The sequence below is a fragment of the Liolophura sinensis genome, chromosome 11 (genome assembly GCF_032854445.1).
Source record: "Liolophura sinensis isolate JHLJ2023 chromosome 11, CUHK_Ljap_v2, whole genome shotgun sequence".
NCBI classification, from domain to species: domain Eukaryota; kingdom Metazoa; phylum Mollusca; class Polyplacophora; order Chitonida; family Chitonidae; genus Liolophura; species Liolophura sinensis.
The window spans coordinates 1,954,571-1,972,363 of NC_088305.1; the positions used below are offsets into that span (position 1 = coordinate 1,954,571).

The following is a 17,793-nucleotide window of genomic DNA, read 5'->3' on the forward strand; positions in this document are numbered from 1 at the left end:
TCAGAAACTCAAAAGTTTGCTATAGATAATAGTTTTCAGTTGGTAATTCCAAGCTGACCTCCATGGAAGAGGGGAGCGTTGTGGATTGTAGTGAAGACCAAAACTATGATATACCTTAATTCTTTATCTCACATATGAAAGAGCAACTCTCACAGCAATTTATGCACATTTACAGTTAGATTTTGGAGACAAAAGCACATCAGCTGGATTTCACATTTTCAGGGCTCCACTAAAAGTATAATTTTATCACTTAACACAGAATGATGCCTTCAGAATGTACTTGAATAAACCGCTTAGAAAACAAAGAAGGTTGAATTACTGTAAGTCAGTATTGTCAAAACAGTAATGCTTATTCAGTCAGTACTTATTCAGACAGTTGACTGTCAGCTTCTGTTTTGTCACCTTAGTCTTATCAAAAACCTCATGGTGCTTCTTGTGTGAACAAATTAAACTTTTACAAATCTATTTTCTTCTTTTAGGAAGGGCTAGGCAACAGGGGAGCGGAAAATAAAATATCTAAAATTGGAATGAAATATGAAACTGAAAACTTTTGTTTTTTTTGTCTGATCTCCATGAGTTTTCAAGGCCTTCTTATCATGTAAATATCTCTTCAACAGGAAAAAATGCTGGAATAGTCTTTCCAGAATTTCAGAAAATAGCAGTTTTCCGCAGATTAAATGATTTTCATTTTTTTTTTTTAGTTTTGTCCCCTCCGACAGCATTGAAAAAAGATTTTTTGGCCCATAAAATAACAATTAAAATTGGCGTGGCCTTTTAGGTAACTTGAGGTTGGAATAAGACATGGTTGTGTGCACAAGAAAAATAATAAACAGTATAACAGTTAATGTAGGTAAGGCTTAAAGCCAGCTAGCCATGACGACCTTCTCCATGACAAGATAAGATCTGACTGCATGCCCTGGGGCATGTTGCAAGAAGACATCCGTACACAACTACTGCTAATCGCATCAAAACGGGTGTCTTGTTTTTTTTGTCTCCTCAGCTGAAGGGTATTTTGATTGTTAACGTTTACTACGTACTGTACAGTTAGGCCTGCGGTAGCTCTTGTGTAATGGTTGCATTCTGTCGAGTGTGTACAGCGTATAATGTAGAGCTTTCGACATTTCTGTGTCTTTGACTTTTGTGTACAATGATGTATGCCTTTAAATTCAGATGATGTAATTAAGTGTTATATGCCGTAGAACACCTGTCACCTTTCTGCACATGTATTTCATGGGTTTTTATTTTTTCTAGGAGATAATTTACTATTCTGATTCCTGAACCTCTTCACATGTAAAAGAACAACTGAAAGTGCAGTTTGTGGACATTTTTGAACTGATTTTGGAGACAAAACTACATTTGTTGGATTGACCAATTTCAGGGCTTTGCAAAGAGTATAATTATATCAGTCTATGGAAACTAATACCTTCAGAGTATGTTTGAAAAACACCTTACAATACAGGCAAAAAGCTTGAAGAATTATAGTTACATACATGTATAAGATTTGGACTTGCAGAATTTCTATACAGGCAAGTCTTTACCGGGAGAAATCTTTGGTCTGTATTCTTTACCCTGTTTGTCCTTTACTTGTGGTTATGGACATTTGATGTCGCAGCAATTTTTGTAATAAACTTGTAATTATTGTACAAGTATTGTACTTGTACACTTATGCTTTCCAAACAGCTGCCTGCAGTTTTTATTTCTTACCACCATGAGTAATACCTACATGTATGTGTGCAAAGTTATGAAAATCCACTTGGTATAATCATCATGTATAAACAGACCTCAGAATTAGCAATGTACCCTTTCTTGGTTGCCCGTCACTCAACAGGCAATGAATACTTGCCCATGCATATGCACATACACTGTAAATAACAGGTGTGTTAAACAAAACGCTTTATAAACACAGTTCTGTCCCCACTTTAAAAGCGCTTAATCGCCACACTTGTGAACACATGTCATGTTTTTAGCCTAAATGCAAAGGATTTTGATTTTAAACTGAAAATGCATTTCAGGGAAGTGTTTTGAAATGAAAAATGTTTTCTAGACTTCACACAGGAGACTCCTGGTCATATGCAAATTCCAGAAATAACCAAGAATAGATTAGAAATATACTCTATTGTAAAGGATTATTCTTCAAGTAAACACTAATTTGTTGTTTTGCATAGACTTTTTGTGTCACCAGCAGCCAGATCACTTTCTTTGACATGATTTGAGTCTCTGATGGTCACAAGTTTAGACCTCTCCTGTGGTTTAGTTTTGATGCAAGTCATCTTTTCATCGTCCATGACATTGTGAAAAAAAGACAGTATTTATAAGAAATCATATCAGAACCCACAGCCTTTGTTATATTCACTTATTTACCAAACTAACACAGGATAAGGAGCTGTTGTATCTGCTCAATAGTGCCAAGTAAATCTGAATCCGTGTGACAGTCAGATTTGTTACCAGGTTTATGAGCACCAAGATCAGTGATCTGTGACAGGTTAACAGTAACAACGGCTTCACTTATCTGAGCCATGGTGTATCCCACTCAGCCATGATGTATCCCACTCATCCCCGATGTATCCCACTCAGCCCTGATGTATCCCACTCAGCCCTGATGTATCCCACTCAGCCGTGGTGTATCCCACTCAGCCATGGCGTATCCCACTCAGCCATGGCGTGTCCCACTCAGCCATGATGTATCCCACTGAGCCACGATGTATCCCACTGAGCCCTGATGTATCCCACTGAGCCATGGTGTATCCCACTGAGCCATGAGGTATCCCACTGAGCCATGAGGTATCCCACTCAGCCTGATGTATCCCACTCAGCCCTGATGTATCCCACTCAGCCATGATGTATCCCACTCAGCCATGATATATCCCACTCAGCCTGATGTATCCCAATGAGCCATGATGTATCCCACTGAGCCATGAGGTATCCCACTGAGCCATGATGTATCCCACTCAGCCTGATGTATCCCACTCAGCCCTGATGTATCCCACTCAGCCCTGATGTATCCCACTCAGCCATGATGTATCCCAATCAGCCATGATATATCCCACTCAGCCTGATGTATCCCAATGAGCCATGATGTATCCCACTCAGCCTGATGTATCCCACTCAGCCACGATGTATCCCACTCAGCCACGATGTATCCCACTCAGCCCTGATGTATCCCACTGAGCCATGAGGTATCCCACGGAGCCATGATGTATCCCACTCAGCCTGATGTATCCCACTCAGCCATGATGTATCCCACTGAGCCATGATGTATCCCACTGAGCCATGATGTATCCCACTCAGCCCTGATGTATCCCACTCAGCCATTATGTATCCCACTCAGCCATGATGTATCCCACTCAGCCATGATGTATCCCACTCAGCCATGATGTATCCCACTCAGCCATGATGTATCCCACTCAGCCCCGATGTATCCCACTGAGCTCTGATGATGTATCCCACTGAGCCATGATGTATCCCACTCAGCCCAGATGTATCCCACTCAGCCCCAATGTATCCCACTGAGCCATGGCGTATCCCACTCAGCCATGATGTATCCCACTCAACCCTGATGTATCCATCTGAGCTATGAGCCCTGATGATGTATCCCACTGAGCTTTGATGATGTATCCCACTGAGCTCTGATGATGTATCCCACTGAGCTCTGATGATGTATCCCACTGAGCTATGAGCCGTGATGTATCCCACTGAGAAATGGTGTATCCCTATGAGCCATGATGTATCCCACTGAGCCTTGATGTATCCCACTGAGACACATCATTTGTACCAATCTGAATAAACCTTTTTGGCCGTGAAGCAAATAAAGTGTCATGGATTAAAACACTTTGACCATACCCCACTATACATACACTTTTTACCAATTATATAATAAACAGTTTCTACACGCTTGGAAAGCATTTCAAATGAAAATCCTATAGTGTTTTCTGTCAGGACACAAAAGAGTCTAGTGTATTTACTTCATTATAGCATGTTGCCGTATTGATGTTGGGATCCATAGTGCCTGAACCAGACTGCGTGAAATGTTACCCCTTCATAATAGGATTGAGTCCATAAAGCATGTCCTACACCAAATCACTGGTGAACCATGCATGTCTGACCAAAGCCTTTGGGTCGATCCAGCATGTTGCTGTTGAGATGCAGTGAGAAGGGTTTGTACATGTACAAGTCAGTCTGTGTGTTCCACGTGGATGTGTGTACTGAACCCTGCAGTGTGTGTAGGGACTGCTGGGTTTTGGTACATGTACAAGTCAGTCTGTGTGTTCCACGTGGATGTGTGTACTGAACCCTGCAGTGTGTGTAGGGACTGCTGGAAGTTTTACTAATGTATATCTGTGGGTATCTATGTACCTACTGATCTGTGGGTGTATACAGAGGGTGTAGACCCAGGGGTTTGGATCTGTGCAATGTCAGTCTAACACTGGAGGTGTATAGCCTGGTCCAGCAACTGGGGTACATACATGTGCTTGTCGCTTTTTTGAGAGAAAGAGAGAGAGAGAACAGAGAGAGAAAGAGAGAGGAAAGGTATTTGAACAACAAGCCAAAACTGGTTATAATCTGTGGTGGTGAAGTAGAGGTAATTCACAGACTGGCATGCCTTCATCTTGTTTGCCTAGTTAAAGAGAGCCGAAGTTGTATGCATCACAATGTCAGGTAAGTGTTCTAGCTTATGTCTACATGTTACTGTACTTATCATGTATATCATGATATTTGTGCCACTAATTCATTCACCTGTGGTATTCTATGCAGGTACCTTGCACTTTGGTAAGAATTAATTAGCTATATTTAAGGCGACATCAGTGTTAATTGTTACTTTTATGAGCAGAATAAATCTTTTTCAGTGACAGAGGAGAGTATAAAAAACACAGTAAAAATTTGAAAATCATCTAATTTGTAGAAAATGTGACATTATTTCCTGTTGAAAACATATTTACATGATCAGAATGCCTAGAAAAATGGAAAAATCCTGAAAACATGCTGATTAGACAAAATAAAAAAGTGGCTTTTTTGGATTTTTTAGATTGAGTTCACCTGTAAAACACAAAGTAAAATTGAGGAAAAATATCTGAAAGGTGTATTACTTCAGCTTACTTATCAACAGCCAGCTGGTTTCAGTTATCTAGAAATGCATCCCCGTCAAACTGAGTTTTAAATGAAAGTGAGTTAGCTTAGTAAGCCAGTTTTCATCAGTGAGTTTTCTAGGTTGATGATAATTTCCAAACACTAATTAACTACCTGAGCATGTACTATAAATCTTCACAACATTCAACCTCTAAAGCACTCTTTCAGTGGAATTTAGGCACAGTTATTATGAAAATGGCCACAAAAAATGATATGTGTGTGTCACTAAAGATGAAAGCTTCCTAAAACTGCGCTAGTATCAGGACAACACATTGGTTACTGTGTTAGTATCAGGACAACACATTGGTTACTGCGCTAGTATCAGGACAACACATTGGTTACTGTGCTAGTATCAGGACAACACATTGGTTACTGTGCTAGTATCAGGACAACACATTGTTTACTGCGTTAGTATCAGGACAACACATTGGTTACTGTGCTAGTATCAGGACAACACATTGGTTACTGCGCTAGTATCAGGACAACACATTGGTTACTGTGCTAGTATCAGGACAACACATTGGTTACTGCGCTAGTATCTGGACAACACATTGTTTACTGCATTAGTATCAGGACAACACATTGGGTACTGTGCTAGTATCAGGGAGAGCACATTGGTTACTGCACTGGTATCAGGACAACACTTTGGTTACTGCGCTAGTATCAGGACAACGCATTGGTTACTGCGCTAGTATCAGGACAACACATTGGTTACTGTGCTAGTATCAGGACAACGCATTGGTTACTGGGCTAGTATCAGGACAACACATTGGTTACTGCGCTAGTATCAGGACATTGGTTACTGCGCTAGTATCAGGACATTGGTTACTGTGCTAGCATCAGGACGCAAGCTGGTGGACTCATTGTTCGGCTTCACAGGTAATTTGATGTGTTTTGAGAGCTTTTCCGTGCATGTTATTGATTAAACTTCACTTTTCAAGTTCTACACAGGTGTGCATCAAGCAACTGTTCCCTGTTGTCACTGCTTGAGCTTACCAAGTTTCTACCTGTGTATAAAGCTACAGGAGAAAGAATGTTTTTTTCTTCTTTTTTTATGTAATAGAAACCCGGCCGGTGTGAGGTGAGCGCAAACTGTGTTGTGGTAAAAATAGGGAAAATTGTGAAGTTCTGCTGTTGTGCCTGGGGTAACCGACACCATTGTCAATATGGAAGGCATTCTGTTGCTCACAAGCACTGTTGTACCAGCATGATCAGGAGCCTGGGGATCCTGTGGGGAAGTTATGGTGTAATCAGGCTCAGGGATTGCAAGGCACGTGGATAATGGTCATTGGGGGTAAACAAACGTGGGGATAGACAGGCACAGGGATAAACAAACATGGGGTATACAAATGTAGGGATCAACAGGTGTAGGGATAAACTGGGGATTAACAGACAACTATAAACAGGCATGGGGATTAACAAACATGGGGGATTAATAGACATGGATAACCAGCGTGGGGATTAACAGGGAAAAACAAACATGGGGATTTAATATACAAGGATGATCAAATATGGGGATTAACAGGCACAGGGATAAACAACCACGGGGATTAACAGCAATAGGGATAAACAAGCATGGGGATTAACAGCATTAGGGATAAACTAGCATGGGGATTAACATGCACAGGGATAAACAAGCATGGAGATTAACAGGCGCAGAGAAAAACAAGCATGGAGATTAACAGGCACAGGGAAAAACAAGCATGGAGATTAACAGGCACAGGGGAAAACAAGCGTGGGGATATAACAGGCACAGGGATAAACAAGCATGGGGTTATAACATGCACAGGGATAAACAAGCATGGGGATTAACGGGGATAAACAGGCATGGGGATTAACAGGGATAAACAAGCATGGGGATTAACAGGCACAGGGATAAACAAGCACTGAACATTGAACTTGATTTAATTCCATATGCACATGGAATAGTAGATACAGAATAAAAGGCACAAGGATTAACAGCCACATCGGGAAGTAAACACAGGTTGTATTATGTGCACAGCGATTGATTATTAATATGCCAGTGGAAATTTCCTGGAGCTTTGTATGCCCATTTTCTGTCAAGCTGCAAAATACATGTGGATTAAATACATGTGGATTTTAAAAGTCCAGGTCTTTGTTCTAGGCAGGTATCTTTGTAATTCAGAGGATGTTCCGCACCATTTGTTTTCCAGGTTCCGCTAAGAATCGGGGAAAACTTCGTTTAGAATCATTTGCGCCAGGTTGTTGAATAAAAGATGATAGTTTCTTGGTTTTCTAGGACGTTGAGGCCATGTTGATAGATATCAAGTAGAATGGATATGCGTACAGGTGACCCAGAGATGCTGGGAATAACGATTCATCATATCGTTAGTGTCACACTGGGCACACTAGGGTATAAGACGTCGAGAAGATAATGTGTATATCATGTACGGGTTCTTCGTTTTTGCATTTCCATGTACATGGATGCGTCTTTGGAATATAGCGTGTTCCATTTCACAAGTGTCTTATCTGACGAGGGCTGGGAAAGCCAAAATATTGATCAGCTTTCTGGTTGTGGACAAGCTGTTTCCATGTACGCTATACAGTACCTGAGTGGACATACGCATCATTAAAGGAAAATTCAGCTATTTGAGGATTAGGCTTTTGTAGTACTGAAAAAGTTTCTATTGATGTGTTCCTATTGGACAGTCATATTGCGGTCAAACTGGCTGCAAGTTAAACCAGCTGAACTTTACCTGTGTGAATAGAGTATGAGTTACGGTTGGCATTCATTACAACCTGACAGAAGATTAAAGCTCATTCTGCCAACTGATATTCTTCTTTAATTCTGTTCTTCTTTAACTCATTTCCTTCTTCCTAGATATCTGCTAATTGATTTATTAGTTTGTGCAGAAATGGGTTAGCTGACATTACCACATATCTCTTTTTCAGCCTCCATGTAATTGTATGCACCATCTGTAAACCTGCCAAATGCTGACAACTTAAGGAGGTACAGATAACTCACTCAAATGCCTTTGATCATTACAAGGTCATTGCACTCACAGAATGTCTTGAATTGTCATGAAATAAAAGTTCCAGTCATGAACTGTTAAAAATTTGGAAAATTTTGGGAATAGTCATGAATTTTCTTTTGTTTTTTCTGAGTGTCCACATGTGTATAAACAGGTATTTACTAGTAGCAGTGTTATGACTTTCATTGAAGGTATGGTCATCAGTGGATTTCTTTACTATATTGCCTGGTGATGATGGTGACCAACACATCTGAGCTCCATTGTTTTACATTGTTAAATGGTGTTTTTAAATGCAAATCAATATTATCCCTTGTATTGGGAGAAGTCCTGAATTTTCATCATATTTGATCGTGAAAAAGTGTAGAAACCCATGCATTTTTGTTTTAAATATCTGTTACAAGCGTGTCCTTAAGTTGTGAATGAGTGTACCATTGTTTGTCAACTTTGTGGATCTGCCAGATTTTACCTACACAATGTCAACTTTGTGGATCTGCCAGATTTTATCTACACAGTGTCAACTTTGTGGATCTGCCAGATTTTGAATACACAATGACAACTGTGTGGATTAGACAGTTCAGACTAATTGGTGATCACAAATTCCATAAAATGAAATATTAATAGATGTACATTATAGGGACATGTCGCCGTTCGTACGGAGCCTTGCGAAGCTTGAAATTTTAAAGGAATTACTTTTCAAGGCCTTGAAAACCAGGGATTGGGGGCGGCTGGGGGTGGGGGAGAGGTAGTTATAAGCCTGGAAAAGAATTGGAATTTGCACCACATAGAACCAGTCTTAGTGTGGAATATTTATCCTCGTAGCGTGGAAAATGTCAGTTTTGGGTCTGGAAAAAGCCTTGGAAAAGCTGGAAATTTGAATTCTTGCAAGTTCACAATCTGTTCAAAAACTCCTGGTTAACTGCAAGCATCACTCAGACAGCATCATGCAAGTTAAACCACAATTAATCAGTCAAACACTCAAAGTACCCAGGTGTTAACCCAGGTGTGAATGATGAGAAGATCAGAAACATGCAGTATACATCCATTGGCAGGGAGGTCTTAAAGCCTTCACGGCTCGACTCTGAGGAAAGGAAGCTTGACAAACTTCATGCCCTGACAGGGTGCTCAGCTTTTGTAATTATGGTACTTTTGTACTGTCTGAGTTTACACTAGGGCACCCCAGTTAATTTAATTGCATGGTCAGTCCCCATGATCAAAGTCCTGTTGTGAGCTGGGTTGTGAGCGCTATAGCTACATGCATTTTTAAATAGAGGGGGACCTCCGTGGCCAAAGGACACCGACCAATGCGGTCGCTGTGAGTTCAAGACCAGCTCATGCTGACTAAACAAGCTCATACTTCATAGGTGGGACGGCCTGCCAACAACCATGGATGGTCGTGGTTTCCTCTGGGCTCTACCTGGTTTCCTCTGGGCTTAGTACCCGTTTCCTTTGACCATAATGCTGGCCACTGTCCGTATAAGTGAAATATCTTGAGTATGGCTTAAGGCAACAATCATGTAAGTAAATAACTTTAAATTAAAATTTAGTATATATGTATATGTATATATATATATGTATATATATATATATGGTATATGTATGGTGGGCATATCTACATGTGGGAAAGTCTATCAGTTATTTGCCAAGGGTTGCTGGTTTTCTCTGGATACTCAGGGGTTTACTTGTTAATGTTTTAGGCTAATGAAATACATAAATACTTACACACCTTTTGTCTCAACTGGATGTTTCTCTTTAAGGTGACGCACATCATGTTATTAGTGTCCAAATCATACATGCATGTAATTTGTGTAAAAACTAGGAAAATTTGATATTTGTAACTGTCAATTAGCCAATCATTGTGACATTGTGCAGGGTTTGTTACTGCTTGTACAAGCCTGGAAAGCTTGATTAATGGATTATGTACGGGAGAGTAGAATCCCTTTTATGACAGTGTGTCGAGAGAGATAAACTAAATTGTAGTGTGAAGCGTTCATGGCTGTCAAAAGTTGTTCACCAACCATCTTATTAGTACATATAATGTGTCTTAGCTAAGACCAGAAGGATCAAGTAGCGGATCCAATAACGGCAATATCTAGAGCTTTTTGGTAAATAACCCAAATTTGCACCCACAAAGATTTCATACTAAGAGGCAGATAAATGTCATAAAGTATTACTTTCAGCGCGTGAAAGCTACACATTTCCAGTACAGGATGTGATCTCCTACAATTAAACCAACCTCAGAACACCTTTCTAAGATCAATATAGAACGTTCAGAATCAGGACGAAATATTAGATCATTTACCTTAGTTCTGGAAAAGTTTTGGGCACCCAGTCTGTTACATGTACAGTAAGCACCATAGCTAATTCAGTTTTGACACAAGCAATTTAAATAGTTGGAATACATGTAGGTCTTGCAATCACAGACTTAACTGGAATCTTTAAAGAGAACATCATTTCAATAAAATGAAAATTTTTTGGGAAAGGAAAAAAAACAAAGTTTAATTAAAAAAAAAATCAGAACTTTCAGGGTTCTTCTTTTCTTCGAAAGCTGGCCCTGTCGGTAGCTGTTCATGAACATATTATACCTTTAATAAAACCTGACAGCTAAGTTTTGTCCCTGTTATTAAATCTGTATGATTTGTGGATAAGCCTGCCTGGTACTGTTCAGTTAGCCTGGTCCAAGTGATAAACACACATTCAGCCTGCCAGGCATGGTAATGACCAGGCTAGCATTCTTCAGGAGCCAATGATCCAACCCCCAATCCAGTTAAGCATCATTTCAGTTGAGGCCATGTCCTGTGGTGGTCATCACAGCTGGTTACTGACCAGCTCCTTAGATGATTAACTGGATGGAGCCTTTGACCTCAGCTTAGCTAGGTTATTGACCTGAAGCTGTTCTGAGACATTCCTATTGACTTTTGTGCTAGAATCTGGATTCCATTGCCAGTCTGATCGCATCTTTGACAGCAACAGTAGTGGTAATCAGCACCTTGTACTCACCATAAGGGGATGTTGGTCAAGCACAGCATCAGTGTACTGTACTTTACCTAAAGTTTGAATGTAAAATGGACTTTTAAAACCATATAAATGGTACCTTATTAGTTTTTCTAACAAGAAATTTATCAAACTATAAAACAAAGTCGCACTATAAATTCGATGAATCAGCTCGGATCAAGGAACTGATTTTAGATGAAATACAGTACATTGTACACGTACCACTGTGTTTAGGTTTGTGGTGTCCAGTCTGGTGTCTTGGGCTTGATATTCCTGTGATGCAGCACTGCAAATAAAAAAAACATAAAGTATGTGTCTGCATTTAGGACACTGTTAATTACCTGTTTGTTTTCCATGGACATCTCTTGTGTAATATGTATAGCCAAAATAATTAAAATTCAAGTAAAATTTGAATTTTACTGCAGAATTGTCTTCAAGTTTATGTATATTTTGCTTGAAAATGAGTAATTATCACACACAGTGTTGATCTGTACTACACCTGTAAGTGGTGTGGTGATGACCGAAATATTATAGCTGCCGTACAAGGAAACAGTGGGATATGTCTGGTAATTATATGTTAAAGAGATGTTAAACCTACAGCAAACGAGCAATCAGAAACACTTGTGTTTGAATCTGGCAGATTCTTTGTGCCAGATATACCCATCACTCAAAGCATATGGCAACAGCATACATTGAAGGCTCAGTATCTGAGGCCGTTTCTATATTATGAAAGCTAGACTATTGTAATTCTTCTGTGGACGGGGCCTCTGTGGCTCAGTTGGTTAGCGCGCTAGCGCAGCGTAATGACCCAGGAGTCTCTCACCAATGCAGTCACTGTAAGTTCAAGTCCAGCCTATGCTGGCCTCCTCTCCGGCCATACGTAAGAAGGTCTGTCAGCAACCTGCGGATGGTTGTGGGTTCCCCTGGGCTCTGCCTGGTTTCCACCCACCATAATGCTGGCTGCCGTCGTAAGTGAAATATTCTTGAGTACGGCATAAAACACCAATCAAACAAATAAATAAATTCTTCTATGGAATTACTATACAGCATGGAGAGTGAAGAAACAAAGCAATGACGACAATGTGGTAGTTTGCAAATGGTCACACATAAAAAGTGAAATATGGCCTCTGGTCAATTTACGTGGCTTTTATCCGTAATGTTCTTGTAAAAGTCTAAAAAATTATACTCTTCTGTTTACCAAAGGCTTTAATAAGCAGAATTTAGGTTAAAAACAAAACACATTAATGCACTGATGCTAATTGCAATACATTACACATCACTGATCCAGTTATTCAGAATGCTGTGTTTGTTGTATACTAAGTGTACCTTAAATCTTACTCAAACAAACCCATGATTCTTGTGAAAGGCAACATTATTTTGAATTTCCCAGGCCCTGCAGATGAAATATCAGGTGTGCGGCTGGTATAAGCAGCTAGCCAAAGGGTGGTTTTCTGTCAGGATGTAACATCTTTGTCCTTACATGTAAACAACCAGACATGAAGCTTTAGGCATCTGTTTCTAATGTTCTGATCAATTGTCTCTGTCTGGCTATGACATTTGTGTGGCAAAAGTAATGGTGTTTACTATAATGTCCCTATATAGGGCATGTTGTTTATACATAAATACAGTACATTTACTTCGTATCACTTGGCCTTTAGTCCAAGAAACAAATGTTGTCAAAGAATTAAGTGCGGATATGCCTTGTACTCCCTTCTTTATTTAAAAATATGTAGTTTTTGTGTGGAGTTTCCGGATATGTGTAGTTCTAATGTTGTTCAAAACCAGAAATTCATATGTTGAAGTGTAACTGCTTCAGGGATACTCGGGTACTACTTATACAGTTATTAATTAACAGACAGGGGTCAGATTTCCTGAAAATTGGACAAAATTGAAACGGAACCCCAAATTTTTAAGGCAAATAAGTTAGATAATGTGACCTGTATCAGAAATGAAATGTAATGTGAGAAGTACAGCTTTTGCTGAGCACTTCAGTGATTTTTTTATGTGTTTATCTATCATCCAAACAAATTCCTGTGACTTGGATTTATGGAAATATTTTGGGAATTGAATTTCTGTCCAAAAAATGAGTCCTTTCTGTTGTACTTTGTAAACTGATAGTCTCACTTGTATCTGAAACAGCACACATCAGATTCCAGTTGTGACATATACCACAGACTTTTCCCAATTAGCTAAGCAACAGTTTTCGATTCAAAAGGATTTCAACTCTGATATTTGAAGCGGTCGGGTCTGGTAAAGAATTGTTATTCTCTGAGCATATGACTCATACAGCTCCCTGATTTAGCTGAAGGACGTAGTGGTGGACACAGTCAGCAGATGACAGCCCGAGAGCCGAAAAATTGAAGAAAATCTGACTTGCTTTTATGTGAAACAAATAGCTTTTGGCATTCCAATTTGTCAAATCTCTGAATAGAATTGGCAGTTGTCATACTGAATCCCTCCTGGGTCTTGTGGGCAGCAGCCTATACGTATTTATATCAAAAACAATATAACTTCACCATAAAGTGTGACTGGTTGGTATCAGATCTGATGCATTTATATTTAATTATAAACAAACAGTTGTCCAACAGAAAGCTAGATAGAAACCAGATTGTTGTGTTGATGATGTGTAAAACAGGTTTCAAACATTCAGAAGTGTGCCACAAGCTTGCCATGAGCACACCTGTAGCAGGCGTCTAACATTCACCCAAAGCCGTGTTATTTGCTGAGGATCTAAGGTTTAACATTTGATCAAGGCCTATGGATGTTGTGACAAGTCTTTCAGTCTACAATCATTCCACAAGCTCACTACTTGTTGCCAGAATTCAGTTTCATAAAGAGGTTTAAAAAAAATGGGGTAACATGTGAAGTTTCAGTAGATGTTTATTTTTGCTTCTCTGTTGTCGCTTCTCTGGTTTTACACCTGTGCTGTGAGTCTTTTAATATAATAATTCACTACTCTTTGCTGGACAGTTAATAGGTGAAATAGTTTTTAATATTGATCAAGAAACCCCCCATTTAACAACCAGTCACATGTGAATGAAGGTATAAATACTGGTGGCCAGAGGAACTTAACCACATAATGAATGGTTAAACTTCAAACTTAACCTGTAAGCATTATCATCCGTGAGAAACTTGATGCTAATGGGAAGCCCTGAACAGTCATGTCATTGAACTCAAGGGGAAATAACTCTGCAGTGTCATACCATAGGAAATATCAGCTGTGCATGTATGTTACATGAAGTTACCAAAGTTTCATTGATGATGATGTTAGATGTTTTTGAATGTAGACTTTATATTGTTCAGAATTTCAGCAATGACAAGTGTTCGTAAGAAATACATGTTTGTATTACATGTAGTCAAAATATGAAAATTAATTGTCAAATTATCCATGTGTAGATACTTGTGTGACCTTGTAATTGGATGTACGTGGTGAGTGACCTTGAGCACAGTGGAAGTAGATGAGTGACCTTGAGCACAGTGGAAGCGCATGAGTGACCTTGAGCATAGTGGCTGTACATGAGTGACCTTGAGCACAGTGGCTGTAGATAATAACTGATCTTGAGCAGAGTGGATGTATATAATGAGTGACCTTGAGCGCAGTGGATGTAAATAATGAATGACCTTGAACACAGTGGATGTACATGAGTGACCTTGAGGCGATTGGACATACATCTTCCATGACCCTGAGCGCATTGGATGTATGTAATGAATGATGTTGAGACCATTAGATGTGCAGGTTCCATTATCTTGATGTACTTTAAGCATTTTGTGTTGCAGGCCTAGAAACATCTGAATTGAATTGAATTGAATTTTTATTTGAACATTTTAAACATGAAGTAAAACTTAAGTAATACAGTGCAGTACTTAATGACAAGATAAAAGTTTGTAAAGCTTCAACCACCCCCGCTCCCTCAAGGCACAGTTACAGAGAACCATAAAGCAAATAAATATGGAATGCTGGATAAAATATGTCCTGGCTACCCTGTGTATATCATATAAAATAGCTTCCATGCTGTGGGATGTGGCAAAGGTTGACATGGAAGTGACAGTAAATAAACATTTCATTTGAACCCAATAATGGCAGTTAATGAATGTGAAGAATTTCTGATCTGGAATTGCTTTCGCGTGTCTGGGTTTTAAGTTCTCAGCAATTGCAACAGTCACATACATCATGAACTGTGTATCGCCATATTGACTCACAGAGCTACTGCATTTACCCTAAAAAAATTCACTCCAAAAATATGTGCCTTTGGAATCCAGTAAAGGTTATTAAACGTTACTTAAGGTGCTAAAATTTAAATATTTCCAGCAGAACATCCTCATACCTTCCAAACCAATCCCCAGGCACCTGTCTAAGGTCAGTAGAACTCTCAAACACATGAAAATTTAATCATTTTTCACTTAAATCGTGGACGAAATTTTAGGTGAAGCACAGTGTTTGGAGGATTTTTAGCTACATTGTTTTCTCATTTCCTGTTTATCCCAAAAGCTGTCAGAAGGGGACATTATGTAGTCTGCTGCAGGCTTGTGCAACCATGATGGATGGTGGATTGTGGCGTGATTGCAGATAGCTATTTCTCTGGAATAACGCTGAACGCCTGTGCTGCTAAGTGCTTTTTTGTTGGCCACATTGTTCTGGTCGCTTTTTATAAATTGCTCATAGATGTCAAGAAGAAATGTTGATGATTTCATGCGGCAAAATAGCCTCTTAAATGCATGCCAGTGATACATTGTGAGAAATACTCTAGAAACTGAGAGCACAGACATGATTTGCTATTATCTCTTGATCAAAGATATGATTTGCTATTATCTCTTGATCAAAGCAGTGTATAGGAAATTGGAAAATCCTGAAAAAATAAAAGGTGAGCTTAATAATGTTGAGATTATTTCCACCTGGGCATTGTTTTCTGTTCCATCATGATGATTTCAGCAATTTCATTGATTACTTGCAGGTGAATTTGACATCTTTATGAATTAAAGATTACCTTGGTCTAACATTGCATAGCCAGTTTTGACAAAAACTGATTTCTTATTTTAAAAAGCAAAACGAATGAATGAGTAAATAAATGACTTATTCTAGCCTAGTGCCAAAAAGTGTATTGAAGAACTGGAAAAAGAAAATAGAGTAAACAAGTACTATAAAAGCATGGAAACAAACCTTTAAAACTTTGATTTTACTGGACTCTAAGCATGTTATAATGAAGTTTTAATTTGGATTTAAGTCAAATATCATTTTGTGGAATTGACATTTAACATTTAAAACTGAAAATTCTTTTTAACAAGTGCGTTTTAATTTGATAGTCTTGAACTAAACTAAAGACAAATATGCATGCCTATGTAGAATGCCCAGACATTTATTTATCTTTTAATTTGATTGTTTTTTTGTTTTTTTTGTACACCCTACTCAAGAATATTTTACTTATATGCTGGTGGCCAGCATTATGGTGGAAGGAAACCCCGAGCATCCACAGATTACTGGCAGACTATCCCATGTTTGGACAGAGAGGAAGCCAACATGAGCTGGACTTGAACTCACAGTGACCGCATTGGTGAGAGGCTCTTGGGTCATTGCACCACGTTGGCAATCCAACCACCTTGACCACGGAGGCCTCTCAACACACCCACCCTCACCCCCACCCCCACCCCCACCCCCAACCCGAACCCCACCCACAACACGTAAAATTCAGTTTGAATCAGTTTGAACATTCCTGCAGTAATGCCATCAACCGAGCCCCTTCTCCTCTCTATTCCTACCTCACATTGAGCTTAATTCTCAAGGCATTGAGGGACGACATCTTCTTTCCACACTTTGATGGTTAATGTGCTGGAGGATTGTAGGGCATGTGTATAGCAACTGTGACAAATCCTGATGGCAGACTCATGTAATATACATTCTCCCCTTCCAAAGTGTCAGCCACATGATCTCAACTCTTCCCTAACACGTGCTATTACTTCAACTGGATCGAGACACCACCACATCAAACTTCCATTAGGAGTGGATTTCCGACTTTTATCCTCTGTGGGGTTGTAATTGTGAAACAGTTGCGTAGTGAAAATGGCTTTTTTGTGTCATCAGAGATGGGTTTTTTTTCGTCCCTGCATTTTCCGCCATGCAAGGTTTTGTAAGCATATAGATTCAAGTAACTGTGTTGTGCAAAAAGAATGTGTAATTCCATATTAAAATTAAAGTTTTATTTGTTTTTTTTGGTGTTTTGTTTCCACCTTAAATGTAAAACCAGGTGAACATGTCACAAATATTTGCATGCTGAAATCTGATAGGCACAAATACACACGTGGGTGAACAGCAGTCTCAGACGGTATTCTTGCATTGCTATGATTACCAGTGGATGTTTGATGCATTTTTGTTTGAGAAAATGGCCTTGTTCTTTGGTAAACAGGTACACATGTGAACGGTTTTTGTATGGACGTCTGGAGGTTGTATACGGTAGTGCAGGCCCTTAAACTGGCCATTGCTATAAATAGATTTGTTGGATGTGACCCAAGTGAAAAAAGGGGTTTTTTTTGAGATTTTGCTGGAATTTTTTGTATCATTATTTTTCTGTTGATGTTTATTTCTTTAAAATACATCAGCTTTTCATTGCCCAGAATAAAAAATAAAGAATTCCTTACAATGACTGACATTGTTTTTTCTGGCTTCCGGTTAGACCCAACAAAGAATTTTAAG

At 39.2% G+C, this 17,793-nt stretch overlaps 1 protein-coding gene across 5 annotated transcripts in view; it reads left to right on the top strand.

The window, feature by feature from the left end:
* Positions 1 to 17,793, top strand: part of LOC135477754 (5'-AMP-activated protein kinase subunit gamma-1-like) — a 239,971-nt gene that overhangs the window by 111,880 nt on the left and 110,298 nt on the right. The window contains exon 1 of one of the 5 annotated variants that reach the window (XM_064757956.1): positions 4,559 to 4,656. The exons of the other annotated variants lie outside the window; for them this stretch is intronic. The gene's annotated coding sequence lies outside the window, so the exon portion shown is untranslated. Of the gene's footprint in view, positions 1 to 4,558; positions 4,657 to 17,793 lie in introns of those variants that run through there. 5 annotated transcript variants of the gene reach the window in all.